The sequence below is a fragment of the Sus scrofa genome, chromosome 12 (genome assembly GCF_000003025.6).
Source record: "Sus scrofa isolate TJ Tabasco breed Duroc chromosome 12, Sscrofa11.1, whole genome shotgun sequence".
NCBI classification, from domain to species: domain Eukaryota; kingdom Metazoa; phylum Chordata; class Mammalia; order Artiodactyla; family Suidae; genus Sus; species Sus scrofa.
The window spans coordinates 27,719,345-27,735,011 of NC_010454.4; positions in this window are offsets into that span (position 1 = coordinate 27,719,345).

The window sequence follows — 15,667 nt, forward strand, 5'->3', positions numbered from 1 at the left end:
AACGAATCCGACTAGGAACCAGGAGGTTTTGGGTTCGAACCCTGGCCTTGCTCAGCAGGTTAAGGATCCGGCGTTGCTGTGAGCTGTGGTGTAGGTCGCAGATGCGGCTCAGATCCAGCGTTGCTGTGGCTCTGGCATAGGCCAGTGGCTACAGCTCTGATTCAACCCCTAGCCTGGGAACCTCCATATGCTGCAGGAGCGGCCCTAGAAAAGGCAAAAAGACAAAACAAAACAAAACAAACCACACAAACAAACAAAACCCCCCAAACTATCAAAAGCTATACAAGAGACAGAGATACAATGGTTCCCACGTTTCTCATTGGATAGACATAAAGGTCATTACGGGCCAGCAGGGGAAGTGGAATCTCAGGGCCAGGACCACCTACCAACCTCCTGCAGTAGTAGCCAGCTCATGCTGGCTCCAAAGATGCCCCACAGAGCCCTTCATCCCCAGAGTTCTGGGCCCCATGGAAAAATCAGCAGACTAGAAGCATTTGTTTCCCAAGAGAGAGATCTGTGCAGGCCTTTACCTAGTCTGGGCAAGTTAAGGTGAGCTACACAGGGCCCCTTCCTTCCATCAGAAACCCATTCCCATACCCCTTGACTGAGGCTGCTCAGCACAGTATAAATATCACTCACCTCAGGGGCAGTAAGCCTGGGCTCTGGTCTCATCTCTGCCTCACATGAGCTGCTCTTCCTGGGGGAGGGCACCTTGTCTCTTGGAACCATGTTTACATACATGTAAACACAGGGTTGCCAAGATGAGGCCTCCTCAGTCTTGGCTCCACTGATACTTTAGGTCAGATAATTCTGTGACACGGGGGTTGTCCTGTCCTTGTAGGATACTCAGCAGCATCCCTGGCCCTGACCCTCTAGAGGCAGTAGCACCCCCACACCCTTTATGACAACAAAAAGCATTTCTAGACATTAGCAAAACAACCATCAGTTGAAGACAACTGACTGGATGGTTTCTAAGGCCCTCCAACCTGCTTAAGCTTCCCCAGCACAGGCTTCTCATGCTTTAGACAAATACCCTCTCATGTCAGTTGTCACCTCTTCTTCAACATCCACAGACAAAAGAAAGACATTCCAAGATCTTATCAGTTATCTGCATTCTTACATTTATTTAAATGTTAGAGATGGAAATCTTAGCAGAAAGGGCCCAAAGGAAAAGGGGACTTCTGGAATGACCTTGACTTCAAGTAAATCTGTTCTTCCCAGCTTCAGTTTCCTATCTATAAGTCTGCAAAATAAAATGGCATTGGGGGTTGGCATAGTAATTAGATGAGATAGACATTGGATGAGCCTGTCTCTCCCCACGGCAGACTCTGAATTGGTGGTCACTCTCTAAATGTGTTGACGTTCCTCCAGCTCTTTGGCCAGATGCCCTGTTACAGCCTCTATTCACACTCCATGGTGCTGCTCCACATGTCTTGGCTATGCTGGCATGTGGTCAGAACACTGGCCAGTCTACCCTCTGGCCTCAGCAGATGTCTGGTCCCTGGGCCAGCTTCCCAAGAGGAACCACAACCTTCCAAGCTGCAACTAGGACAGAGCAATGAAGTCCATCCTAACGTCCTATCAAGACATCTGGACTAAGGGGGCTGGCCACCAGGAAATTTACAACTGGGTGGAGATAGTCCTCTTTCAACTCTCACCTCCCTCTCCAATTGTCCAAGTTTGGATAACTTAATGGGAGCCAACAGGAAACGGAGCTGCCCATCTGTTTTCAATAAACAGAGTGATATCTCACTTCAAGAACAAATATAAGACTACTATATAAAATAGATGATTAACAAGAACCTACTGTATAGCACAGGAAAATCTACTTCAATAATTTGTAGTAAACTACATGGGAAAAAAGAATAGCTATATTTATATGTATGACTGATTCACTTTGCTGTACACTTGAAAGTAGTACAACATTGTAAATCAATTACACTCCAGTAAAATTAATTTTTTTAAAAAAAGAAACAAACAAACAAAAAGAACAAATCCAGGAGTACAGGCTATGAATCAGGCCTACTGAGGAAGTTACCTCCCTCCCCAAGGCCAGGAGAGGAATGCAGAGGAAGAATGCAAGTTCTGCATTATATGAATGATGTTCCCTGTCTGCCCTACCTTCTCTCAGTCAGAAAACATCAGAGCAGATCAGGTGATTCTGGAGGCCTTGTGAAATTATTTAACTGCTCTATGCCTCAATTCCTCATTTGTAAAGTGGCAGTAATAATAGTACCCTACTGGACTTCCTGTTGTGGCTCAGTGGCAACAAACCCAACTGGTACCCATGAGGACACGGGTTTGATCCCTGGCCTTGCTCAGTAGGTTAAGGATCCAGCATTGCCGTGAGCTCTGTTGTAGGTCACAGATGTGGCTTGGATCCCTCGTTGCTGTGGCTGTGGTATAGGCTGGCAGCTGCATCTCCAGTGCAACCCCTAGCCTGGGAACTTCCATATATCACGAGTTAGGCCCTAAAACAAACAAACAAAAGTAATCTACCTTATAAGGCAGTTGTGAGGATTTGGTCAATTATAAAGCACTTAGGACAGTAGCTGGAACATAGTGCTTATATAAGTGTGAATTGCTGCTGCTGCTGCTGGTTATTATTATTATTATTATTACTACTACTATTCTCAGATTTTGTCTAACTTAAGCAAAAAAGGATAATACTGAAGGATACTGGGGCCTTTCAGAATCAACTTAAAGGTTGGGACACAGGCCTGGACACTGTTAGGGCACAGACAGCTCCTAGAAGCAGAAAGTATAAGAAAGTCCTGCTGCAGGAATGGCTGAATCCAGATGCTGAGTGGAATGGGCAACTGTAGGCATTTGGAGTCTTCTCCTATTTGCTTAAGATTCAAATTCTAGGAAAGGAACATCTTACTGGCCTGGTCATATGTCCCCAAGTTTATAGACGGACAGGACCCCATCAGACTAACCTAACCAAGGAAGAGGTAATTTCCCAAAAGGAAGGGTCTGGGTGTATCCTTGCTGAGACACTCCCAGATGCCACACTCAGATAAAGGTAGACTGAAGATAAGGACTCTTCTGGTGAGGGCTGAGCCAAGCTATCCTGAGTGTGACAGAGCTAATAAGAATCAAGATTTGCTAGTCTTAGAAGGAAACTTAGAATTATTGACTCCACTTCGCTTCTTATAAGCAAGGAAACTATAAGAGAGTGAGTTACCCCAATTCTTACCACCAGTTAGTGGCAGAGCGCAGACTCCCCAGCCTAGAGAGTCCTGAAGAGACATCCACTGCAACACAAAACTATCTCACTGTGCAAAAGCACTGACACTGATTGGAAACTCTAAGTCAGGACTCTTCCATGCAGTCCCAGAGATCTCTCTGGGGCCTGGAAAACCAAGTCAATCATCCTACTCTGGACCTTGTAGGTCCTCCCTCTATCAAGGGGCCAGTCAGTGAATTGTGTGTGGAATATAGAGAAGTGCAAAGAATGGGGAACTTTGGCCACTACTGGGCAGCCCTCCATACACATTGGATCTGAAAGGGAAGCGGAATTGCTTCTTGTTCATTGCTCCTTCTCCATACTCTTCCCTTGATCCCAGAAGGATCAAGGCCCCCACGATCCTTCTTTGCTGTATCCTTTTATCCTTTCCCCTTCAGGGATCCTTGATATTCACTATAACCAGATTTCCTGATAGGGAGGGCCTGGGGGGATCCTTGAGACAGCTCCAGATGCTGCACTCAGATAAGGATAGATTTGATGGTTCTTGGTCTTTTGGATTGTTAAGTCTGGGCTATGGTTGCTTGTTGCCTAACTGTGACTCTGCTTTCCCACAGAGACAGAGGTAAAAAGAGACAGAGGGGGATAATGTACCCAGACACCAGGGGGGATTAGTCCCTGCAAAGATGCTAAGATTTGCAAATTCTGGCCCAGGTATGCAGTCTAGGAAAAGACTGCACAACCATATATAACATCACTTACATGCATCATTAAACTGTCAGCTTCATGCATTTCCTTGTTTACATACTAAGTCAGGGTTATGGAGATAAAAAATTAAATATCACTCAGTCAAACTTCTGGATAGGGAAGAAAACTCATTGCCCCAGTTGCTTTTTAAATACTCTTCTGAGAATATTGATGCCACTACCAGAAAAAAAGTGGTTTAGATGAGAGGAATTTTCCACTGAGAAGGCAGAAAATAATTAATAAACTATTCTCCATCCTTTTTAAATGCAAGAGAACTTATGTTTCTATATATTAAAATGGAGTACTCTTCAAAACTTTCAAGATCAAAAGCAATGAAAGACTGAGATACTATCATAGAGGGAAGGAGGTTAAGGGCCTGTGATAACTAAATGCAATTTGGGATCCTGGATTGGGTCTTGGAAGAGAAAAGGGCATTAGTGGAAAGACTGTTGAATTCTGAAGTTAATGGTTTTGCTAATAATCTTGGACAAAAATATGTTAATATTAAGGGAAGCTGAGTGAAGTGTATTTAAGAACTCTTCAATCATTCTGACAATCCAAAACAAAAAGTTAGTTAAAAGGAAGGGGGTCCTCAGGTCAAAGGAGGTGTCACCCCTTGGTACCAAGCCAAGCAATGGGGAAAGGGGAGCCTTGAATGAAGCACAATTAAGAGCAAATCTAGCTCAGTGTCATTCAGGCCCTCAGCATTCAGAGATACCAGAGTTGATGAGCAACACCAGCGAAAAAGCCAAGAGAGGTCAATTGGCCATCTCCTCCCTGCCTTAGGGATTTCTCTCATTCTCATGAAAAATAGAAAGCAAATAAACATCACACTAGGCCAGCTCAGGGACTAAGATCCCAGATTTTAAAAATCACACACACACACACACACACACACACACACACACACAGAGTAAGGAAAATCTTTAAAATTTTAAAGTAGCATTAAAAAGGAGCCAAGAGTTCAAAACAAACAAATGGTGGGGAGGAGAGAAAGATGAGCACCAAGGTTCCTCGGGTCACGGGGGACCAGAAATCAATCTCACTGAACAAACAAACTCACTGGAAACCCAGCATGCCCTTGCTAAGTTTCCAGGTCACCCTTCTGACGCTCTCTGCCAGCCTGACTCCTAGTAAATAGCAGGACAGCATAGGCTGGCACCCTACATGGTGAGCAGATGGAGCCTCACACAGGGCCCCACCTGGCTATACCTGTGGACTTGGGAAATCACAAACCCCACACTCTTGCCAGCACCTCAAGCTACATTCTACAGCCACCTCTTGGCTGAGCCCACCAAAAACACTTTCAGCTGAAAAGCAAAGGTAGCAAAGGCTCCAGAGAGCAGTCCTCAAGTCCAGGACACATCTCAGAATCTGTAGGCTTTGACAGGTTTTCTTCAATTTGCACACATCCATTTGTTCATCCAGCAATTGTACACTGTGGTTCTCACAATCTCCGTGGGTTTGATCCTCCTGACCTTGATAACTAGCCTGCAAAGTTATTCCCATCTTTGAGTTGAGGAAGCTGAGGCTCAGCAATGTTGGCAGTTTACTTAAGCTCATGTAAGTGACAAGTGGCAGAGCTGGGATAAACACAGGTCAAACCTTGGGGCCAATTCTGTCTTCTACAGCAAGCTACCAGTGTGAATTGCTTACCATGTATGGGGATCTTGGGGAATACAAGGAATTGGTTGTTTTTTTTTTTCTTTTTAATAGCCCCTGTCCTCAAGCCAGTAAACAAAGAGATCAAAAATTCCACCTACAATTCAATTGAATAAACATTTATTAATAATTAAATCTAAGAAAATGAAAATGTGACTTAAAACTGCAATGCAAGTGTTAATGGACTCGAAATATGAGGCATACTCTAAGAAAAACCATAATACCATAAAACCAAAATTCCTGATTATTTTGATGAAACTGAAAGGACATGGTCATTATTTCACTTTAGTTATTATTAGAGAAATATAAGGTTAAATAAGTATATTAAATGTTTAAATGTAAACACTAGTAGAATATAAATGCATATTAGAACTTCTAATTCATTGGAAAGAAAAAAAATGAATAAAGAAAATTTCTTGGAGACTGGAAGCAAGATGGTGGAAGAGTAAGAGGACACGCTCACCCTCTCCCACAAACACATCAAAAAAACACATCTACATGTAAAACAACTCACACAGAACATCAACTGAATGCTGGCAGAAGAACTTAAACCACCAAAAAGGGCAAGAAACTCTTGGCATAACTGGGTAGGACAAAAGAAGAAGAGAGAGAGAGAAAAAAGGAATCAGGACAAGACTAGCATTTCTGAGAGGGAGCTGTGAAGGAGAAAGGGAACCCATACCCTGGGAAGCCACCTAATTGACAGAAAGATCAGCCAAGTTGGAGGGATCTCCAAGATGCTGAGAAAAGTGCAGCAGCAGGTCTGAGAACCGAAAAGCAGAGTGAGATGCACAGATAATCTGAACCACTAGCAAAGACACCACAGCCTGAGATACTCAGGTGGGGGCTGGGTGCTGAGACTTAGTCTCTGGAGGTCAGTCCCAGGGAGCGAGCTGGGGTTGGAGGTGTAGAGATACCCTAAAGGGCTAGGGACCACTGTGCCATGGGCAGAGGGAGTGGTACACTAAGGGCTGGGGAGTGAAAAGCCACAGCAGAGGGAACCAAGGAGAAGGTCTGGACCCACAGGAGGGAAAGGTGCCATTGTTGGGGAGGGGAGATGAGGAGGGGAGGGCTGCCATAGAAAACTCCTTGCACCCCAGCATGTGCACTTGTCTGCCAGCTTGCAGAGGGTGGATCATCCCCACCACAGCCCCCCCCACCACTGCCACAGCCAGAAGCCACTTGCCATGTGCCACAGACCAGAACCCCCACCCACAGGAAGCCACTGGCTGGCCCACCCTGGACTGTGCCAAACTACAGTTTGGCTCCCCCAAATTCACAGAAAAAGAAAAACAAGCAAGATGAAGAAGCTCAGAAACCATTCCCAGTTAAAGCAACAGGAGAATTCACCTAAAGCAGTCAACAATGAAACAGACCTCTGCAGTCTGACAGACTTTGAGTTCAAAAGGGAGATAGCGAAAATGCTGAAGGAATTAAGAGAGAATATGAACAGTAAAGCAGATTCCTTTAGAAAGGAACTAGAAAATATAAGGAGGAGCCAAGGAAAACTAGAAAATTCATTTGCAGAGATACAAACTGAGCTAAAGGCAATAAAGAGCAGAATGAATAATGCAGAGGAATGAATTAGTGCGGTGGAAGATAGAATAATGGAAATCACCCAAACAGGACAGCAGACAGAAAACCAAATGAAAAAACATGAAAGCAATATAAGAGACGTATGGGATCATATAAAGTGGGCCAATCTATGCATAATAGGAATTCCAGAAGGAGAAAAAAAAAGAAAAGGGGATTGAAAATATATTTGAAGAAATTATGGCTGAAAACTTTCCAAATCTAAAGCATACTGATATCAAGATACAGGAAGCACAGAGTGCTCCAAACAAGCTGAACCCAAACAGGCTCATATCAAGACATATTATAATAAAAATGGCAACAGTTAAAGGTAAAGAGAGGATTATAAAGGCAGTAAGAGAAAAGTAAAGGGTTAATTATAAGGGAAACACCATAAGGCTAATAGCTGATTTCTCTACAGAAACACTATAGGCCAGGAGGGAGTGGCAAGATATTTAGAGCACTGAAAGGGAAAAATCTGCAACCTAGAATACTCTATCCAGCAAGAACATCTTTTAAAACAGAAGGGGAAATAAAGAATTTCTCCAACAAACAAAAGCTAAAAGAGTACAGCAATGTGAAACCCATTCTAAAGGAAATACTGAAAGGGCTTCTCTAAGTTAAAAAAAGAAAAAAAAAAAAAAAAGAAGAGGAAGAACTAGGATGGAGGAAACCACAATTGGAAAGCAGACACTTAAATAAGCCAGCATATAGATCTAATCATGAAGATGTTAAAATAAAATCATACAATGTGGGAAAGGGAAGTAAGAAAAACTAGATTCTCTCTTTCTATTTTAATGATGTGTTTGAGCCTATATGACTATAAGGCTAAAGCAAGTAGATATAGGAAGGGGTTAACATACTTAAAAAACAGGGCAACCACAAAACAAAACTGAACATTAATTCACAAAAACTGAAAAGTACTCAAGCATAAAATAAATGGAAACCATCCAACCTAAAAAAAAAAAAAACCCAAAAAACAAGAAAAGAGAAACATAAAATCAACACGAAAACAAGGTTTAAAATGGCAGTAAATAAATATCTATCAATAATCACCTGAAATGTCAATGGAGTGAATGCTCCAATCAAAAGACACAGAGTGGCAGATTGGATTAAAAAAGCAAAAATCTTTGATCTGCTGTCTACAAGAAACTCACCTTAGGGAAAAGGGCACATATAGATTGAAAGTGAGGGAATGGGAAAAGATATATCAGGCCAATGGACAAGACAGGAAAGCAGGCATTGCAATACTCATATCAGACAAAATAGACTTTAAAACGAAGGCCATAAAGAAAGACAAAGAAGGACACTATTTAATGGTTAAAGGATCCATTCAAGAAGAGAATATTACAATCATCAATATATATGCCCAAAATATAGGAGCACCCAGATACTTCCAACAAATACTAACAGACATAAAAGGAGAAACTGATGGGAATACAATCATAGTAGGAGACTTTAACACCCCACTCACATCAATGGACAGATCCTCAAGACAGAAAATCAATAAAGTAACAGAGATAGTAAAGGAAACAATAGAAAATTTACACTTAATCTACATTTTCCAGGACACTATATCCAAAAAAATCAGAATACACATTCTTCTCAAGTGCGCAGGGAACATTCTCAAGAACTGATCACATATTGGGGCACAAAGCTAACCTCAACAGATTTAAGAGTATAGAAATTATTTCAAGGATTTTCTCTGACCACAATGGCATGACACTAGAAATCAATCACAGGAAAAAAAATGAAAAAAACCTACTACATGGAGACCAAATAACATGCTACTAAAAAACCAATGGGTCAATGAGTAAATCAAGAAGGAAATTAAAAAATACTTCAAGACAAATGATAATGAAGACAAAACCATTCAAAATCTATGGGATGTTGCAAACGCAGTCCCCAGAGGGAAGTTCATAGCAGTACAGGCCTTCCTCAAAAAAGAAGAAAAATCTCAAGTCGGCAACTTAACACACCACCTAAATGAATTAGAAAAAGAAGAACAAAAAACCTTAAAGTCAGCAGAAGGAAGGAAATCATAAAGATCAAAGAGCAAATTAATAAAATAGAGATTCAAAAACAATAGCTGAAATCAATTAAACCAAGATCTGGTTCTTATAAAAGGTAAACAAAATTGACACACATCTGCTAAACTCACCAAGAAGAGGATTAAAAAACCCCCAAAAAGCAAAATAAGAAATGAAAAAGGAAAAGTCACAACGGATACTACAGAAATACAAAAAAAAAAAAAAAAAATTGGAGAATACTATCAACAATTATATGCCAACAAATTTGACAAACAAGAAGAAATGGACAACTTTCTAGAGAATTATAGCTTGCCAAAACTGAATCAAGAAGAAATAGATGGGATTAAGATGGAGGAATAGAAGGACTGGAGCTCAACTTCTCTCCTTAAAAACCAAAATTTACAACTAAATGCTGAGCAACCTTCAACCAAATAGGAAACTTTCAAAAAGATATCCTACTCCAGAAGACAAACAGGAAGCCACATCAAGAGGTAGGAGGGGCTATTACATGATATAAGAAACCCCATACCTTCTGGGTGGGAGGTGACCCAGGCTGGAGAGTAACTGGTTCACAGAGACTTCCCTATGGGAGTGAGAGTTCTGAGCCCCACATAAAACACCCATGTGTGGAGATCTGGCACTGGGAGAAAGAGCCCCCAGAACATCTGGCTTTGAAGACCAGGAACTCCAAAGGACATGGGGAAATGGAGACCCCATTCTTAAAAGGCACACACAGACATTCACATGCACTGGGTCCCAGAGCAAAGCAAAGTCTCCATGGGAATCTGGGTCAAAGCTGACTACAGTTCTTGGAGGACCTCCTGGGAAAATGGGTGAATGTGGCATGTTGTGGGGGAAGGACATTGGAAGCAAAGCTCCCAGGAATATTCAGCAGCATGCCTTTCACTGGAGGTGTCCATTTTGGGAAAATCAGGCCCCACTTGTCAGTCAGTGCTGAGAAGCCCCAGGGCAAACAACAATCCAGGTGGGATCACAGCCCTGCCCCTCAGTAAACAGGCTGCCTAAAGACCTCTCAGGCACACAGCCACCTCTAATCCCACCCAGAGACTAAGCCCCACCTACCAGAGGGATGGGAATCAGCTCCACCTACCAGTGGGCAAGCACCAGTCCCTCCCATCAGGAAGCCTACAGCAAGCCCCTGTACCCATATCAGCCACAAGGGGGGCAGACACCAAAAGTAAGAGATGCTACACCTCTATTATCTGTACAAAGGTCACCACACCAAAAACCTATAAAAACGAAAAGACAGAGAACCATAACTTAGATGAGGGAGAAAGAAAAAACCCCAGAAAATATGCTAAGTGATCAGGAGATTCTCAGCCTCCAGGAAGAAGACGTTAGACTGTTGATGCTGAAGATGATGCACGACATTGGAAATAAACGGGAGGCAAAGCTGAATAACTTACAGGAAACACTGAGCAAACAGATACAAGATATAAAACTTAAACAAGAAGAGATGCAAAATACAATAACTGAAATAAAAAACTTCACTAGAAGCAGCTAACAGCCGAATACAGGAGGCACAAGAATGAATAAGCCAGGTGGAGGACAGATTAGTGGAAGTCACGGATGCAGAACCGAAAAGAGAAAAAAGATCGAAAAGAAATGAAGAGAGTCTCAGAGATCTCTGGGACAATGTTAAACGCACCAACATCCATATGATAGGGGTGCCAGAAGGAGAAGAGAGAGAGAAAGGGACAGAAAAAGTATTCCAAGAGATAATAGCCAAAAACTTCCCTAACATGGGAAAGGAAGCAGTCGCTCAAATCCAGGAAGCACAACGAGCCCCACATAAAATAAACCCAAGGAGGAACACCCCAAGACACATATTAATCAAACTGACCAAAATTAACAACAAAGAGAAAATCTTGAAAGCAGCTAGGGAAAAGAAACAAATCACATACAAGGGAACCCCTATAAGGTTATCAGCAGATTTTTTAGCCGAAACTCTGCAGGCCAGAAGGGCGTGGCATGATATACTTAACGTGATGAAAGGAAAAAACCCCCAACCCAAGATTACTTTACCCTGCAAGGCTCTCATTCAGATTTGAAGGAGAAATCAAAAGCTTCACAGAGATGCAAAAGCTAAGAGAAGTCAGCAACACTAAACCGGCTTTACCACAAATACTAAAAGAACTTCTCTAGGCAGAAAAGAAAAGGCCCCAACCAGAAACAAAAATTCCGCAAATGACAAGGCCCACCAGTAAAGGTATATATACAGTAAAGATACGAAATCATCCATGCACAATTATGCCACCACAATCAGAAATCGTGAGAAGAGGAGGGTACAAATGCAGGACACTGGAGATGCACTTGTGATTAAGAGACCAACAGCTTAAAACAATCTCATATATATATATATATATATATATATGAGATTTTGTATATATATATATATATGGGAGAGAGAGTGACCCTTATATCAAAACTTCAGAATGACTGCAAACCAAAAAACTGCAATTGATACATAAACAAATAAGAAAAATCTGCTCAAATAAAACACTGAATAGAGTCCTCAAACCAGAAGAGGAGAGAACAAGCGAAGAAGGGAAGGAAAAAGAGCAACAAAACCAAATCCAAAGCAATTAATAATATGGCAATAAGGACATACATATATATCAACAATTACCTTAAATGTTAATGGACTAAACGCCCCAACCAAAAGACAGAGACTGGCTGAATGGATACACAAACAAGACCCATATATATGCTGCCTTCAAGAGACCCACTTCACTTCTAGGGACACATACAAATGGACAGTGAGAGGATGGAAGGAAATATTCCATGCAAACAGGAATCAAAAGAAAGGTGGAGTAGCAATACTCATATCAGAGAAAATAGACTTTAAAATGAGGAATATTTTAAGGGACAAGGAAGGTCACTACCCAATGATCCAAGGATCAATCCAAGAAGAAGATATACCAATTGTAAATATCTACACAGCCAACACAGGTTCACCACCACATACAAGGCAACTGCTAACAACCTTAAAAGGACAAATCGACAATAACACAATCATAGTGGGGGACTTTTAACACCCCGCATACAGCATTGGACAGAGCATCCAGACAGACAATCAATAAGGAAACACAGGCCCTGAATGAAGCATTAGACCAGATGGACTTGAGAGAGATTTATAGGACATTCCATCCAAAAGCAACAGAATACACATTCTTCTCAAGTGCACGTGGAACCTTCTCTCTAAGACGGATCACATCCTGGGCTACAAATCCAACCTCGGTAACTTTGAGAAAATTGAAATCCTACCAAGCATCGTTTCTGACCACAATGCTATATGACTGGAAATCAACAAGAAAAAAAAAACTGCAAAAAACACAAACACGTGGAGACTGAACAACATGCTACCAAACAACCAATGGATCACTGAAGAAATCAGAGAGGAAATTTAAAAATACCTAGAAGCAAATGACAACAAAGATACAACACTCCAAAACCTATGGGATACAGCAAGCCATTCTAAGAGGAAACTTTATAGCAACACAAGCCCACCTCAGGAAACAAGAAAAAGCCCAAATAAACAAGCTAACTTTATACCTAAGCAGCTCGAGAGAGAAGAACAGACAAGACCTAAAGTTAGTAGAAGGAAAGAGATCATAATGATCAGTGCAGAAATCAATGAAATAGAAATGAAGAAAACCTCAGAAAAGATCAATGAAACAAAAAGCCAATTCTTTGAAAAGATCAACAAAATTGATAAACCCTTAGCCAGACATATCAAGAAACCAAGAGAGAGGACTCAAATCAGTAAAACTAGAAATGAAAAGGGAGAAGAAACAATGGACATCACAGAAATACAAAGGACCATGAGAGACCACTATATGCAACTGTATACCAATAAAACAGAAACCTTGAAGAAAAGGACAAGTTCTTAGAAGAGTGCAATCTTCCCAGACTAAACCAAGATGAAATCGAAAAGATGAACTGGCCAATCACAAGAACTGAAATGGCAACTGTGATTAGAAAACTTCCAACAAACAGAAGTCCAGGACCAGGTGGCTTCACAGGCAAATTCCATCAAACATTTAGAGTGGAGCTAATACCTATCCTTATGAAACTATACCAAAGAATCACAGAGAAACAGACACTCCAAAACTCACTCTATGAGGCCACCATCAGCCTGATACCAACCAGAAAAAGATATCACCAAAAAAGAAAATTACAGGCCAATTTCACCAATGAACATTGATGCAAAAATCCTCAACAAAATACTAGCAAACCGCATCCAACAGTACATTCAAAGCATTGTTCACCAAGGTCAAGTGGGATTTATCCCCAGGAGGCAAGGATCCTTCAATATCCACAAATCCATCAATGTGATACACCGCATTAACAAACTGAGGAATAAAAACCACATGATCCTCTCAATAGATGCAGAAGAAGCCTTTGACAAAACCAACACCCATTTCTGATAAAGAAAAAAAAAACCTTCCAGAAAGTGGGCATAGAAGGACCCTACCTCAACATAATAAAGGCCATCTATGACAAACCCACAGCTAACATCATTCTCAAGGGTGAAAAGCTGAAAGAATTCCCACTGAGATCAGGAGCAAGACAAGGATGTCTGCTCTTGCCACTACTATTCAACATAGTTTTGGAAGTCCTAGCCACAGCAAGCAGAGAAGAAAAAGAAATAGAAGGAATCCAAATTGGAAAGGAAGACGTAAAACTATTGCTCTTTTCAGATGACATGATACTATACCTAGAGAATCCTAAAGACTCTACCAGAAAACTGGTAGAGCTCATCCATGAATTTGGCAAAGTCACAGGATACCAAATTAATACACAGAAATCGATGGCATATCTATATATACTAGCAATGAAAGATCAGAAAGAGAAATTAGGGAAACAATCCCGTTTAGCATCACATCCAAAGGAATAAAATACCTAGGAGTGAACCTACCTAAAGAGACAAAAGACGTGTACTCTGAAAAGTCTAAGACACTAATGAAAGAAATCAAAGATGACACAAACAGGTGGAAAGACATACCATGCTCTTGGATTGGAAGAGTCAATATTATCAAGAGGACTATACTACCCAAGGCAATCTACAGATTCAATGGAATCCCTATCAAGTTACCAAGGACATTTTTCACAGAACTTGAACAAAATATGTTAAAGTGTGTTTGGATGCACAAAAGACGCAGAGTAGCCAAAGGCATCCTGAAAAAGCAAAACGGAGCTGGAGGAATCAGGATCCCTGATGTCAGACTATACTACAAAGCAACAATCGTCAAAACCGCATAGAACTGGCACAAAGGCAGAAATCTAGATCAATGGAACAGGATAGAAAGCCTGGAATTAAAACCACACACCTACAGCCAACTAATCTATGTCAAAGGAGGCAAGAATATACAGTGGAGAAAAGACAGCCTATTCAATAAGTGGTGCTGGGAAAACTGGATGGCCACATGTAAAAGAATGAAACTAGAACACTCCCTAATACCATACACAAAAATAAACTCAAAATGGATTAGAGACCTAGATATAAGACCAGATACTATAAAACTCTTAGAGGAAAACATAGGCCACTCTCCGACATAAACAACAGCAATGTCTTCCCAGAGCCACCTCTTAAAGAAATGACAGTAAAAACAAAAATAAACAAATGGGAGTGCATCAAACCTAAAAGTTTCTACCCAGCCAAGGAAACCCTAAACAAAATGAAAAGACAACCCACGGAATGGGAGAAAATCTTTGCAAATGAATCAAATGACAAGGGAGTCATCTCCAAAATTTATAAACACCTCCTACTGCTCAGTACCAAAAAAAAAAAAAAAAAACCCCAAAAAACAATAACAACAAAAAACAAGCAACCCCATGGGAAAATGGGCAGATCTAAACAGACAATTCTCCAACAAAGACATACAGATGGCCAAAAAACACATGAAAAGATGTGCAACATCACTCATTATTAGAGAAATGCAAATCAAAACCACTAAGATGTTCCACCTTACACCAGCCAGAAAGGCCAGCAGCCAAAAGTCTACAAACAATAAGTGTTGGAGAGGGTGTGGAGAAAAAGGAACCCTATGACACTGTTGGTGGGCATGTAGATTGGTGCAACCACTGTGGAAAACAGTATGGAGATGCCTCAGAAAACTAAAATTAGAACTACCGTTTGATCCAGCAATCCCACTCCTGGGCATCTATCCAGAGAAACCCATGACTCGCAAAGACACATGTACTCCGATGCTCATTGCAGCACTACTTGCAATAGCCGAGACATGGAAACAACCTAAATGTCCATTGACAGAGGAGTGGATCAAGAAGAGGTGGTACATATACACAATGGAATATTACTCAGCCATTAAAAGGAAAGAAATAATGGCATTTTTAGCAACATGGACAGACCTAGAAATGATCATGCTAAGTGCAGTCAGTCAGACAATGAGACAGCAACATCAAATGCTATCCCTGACATGTGGAA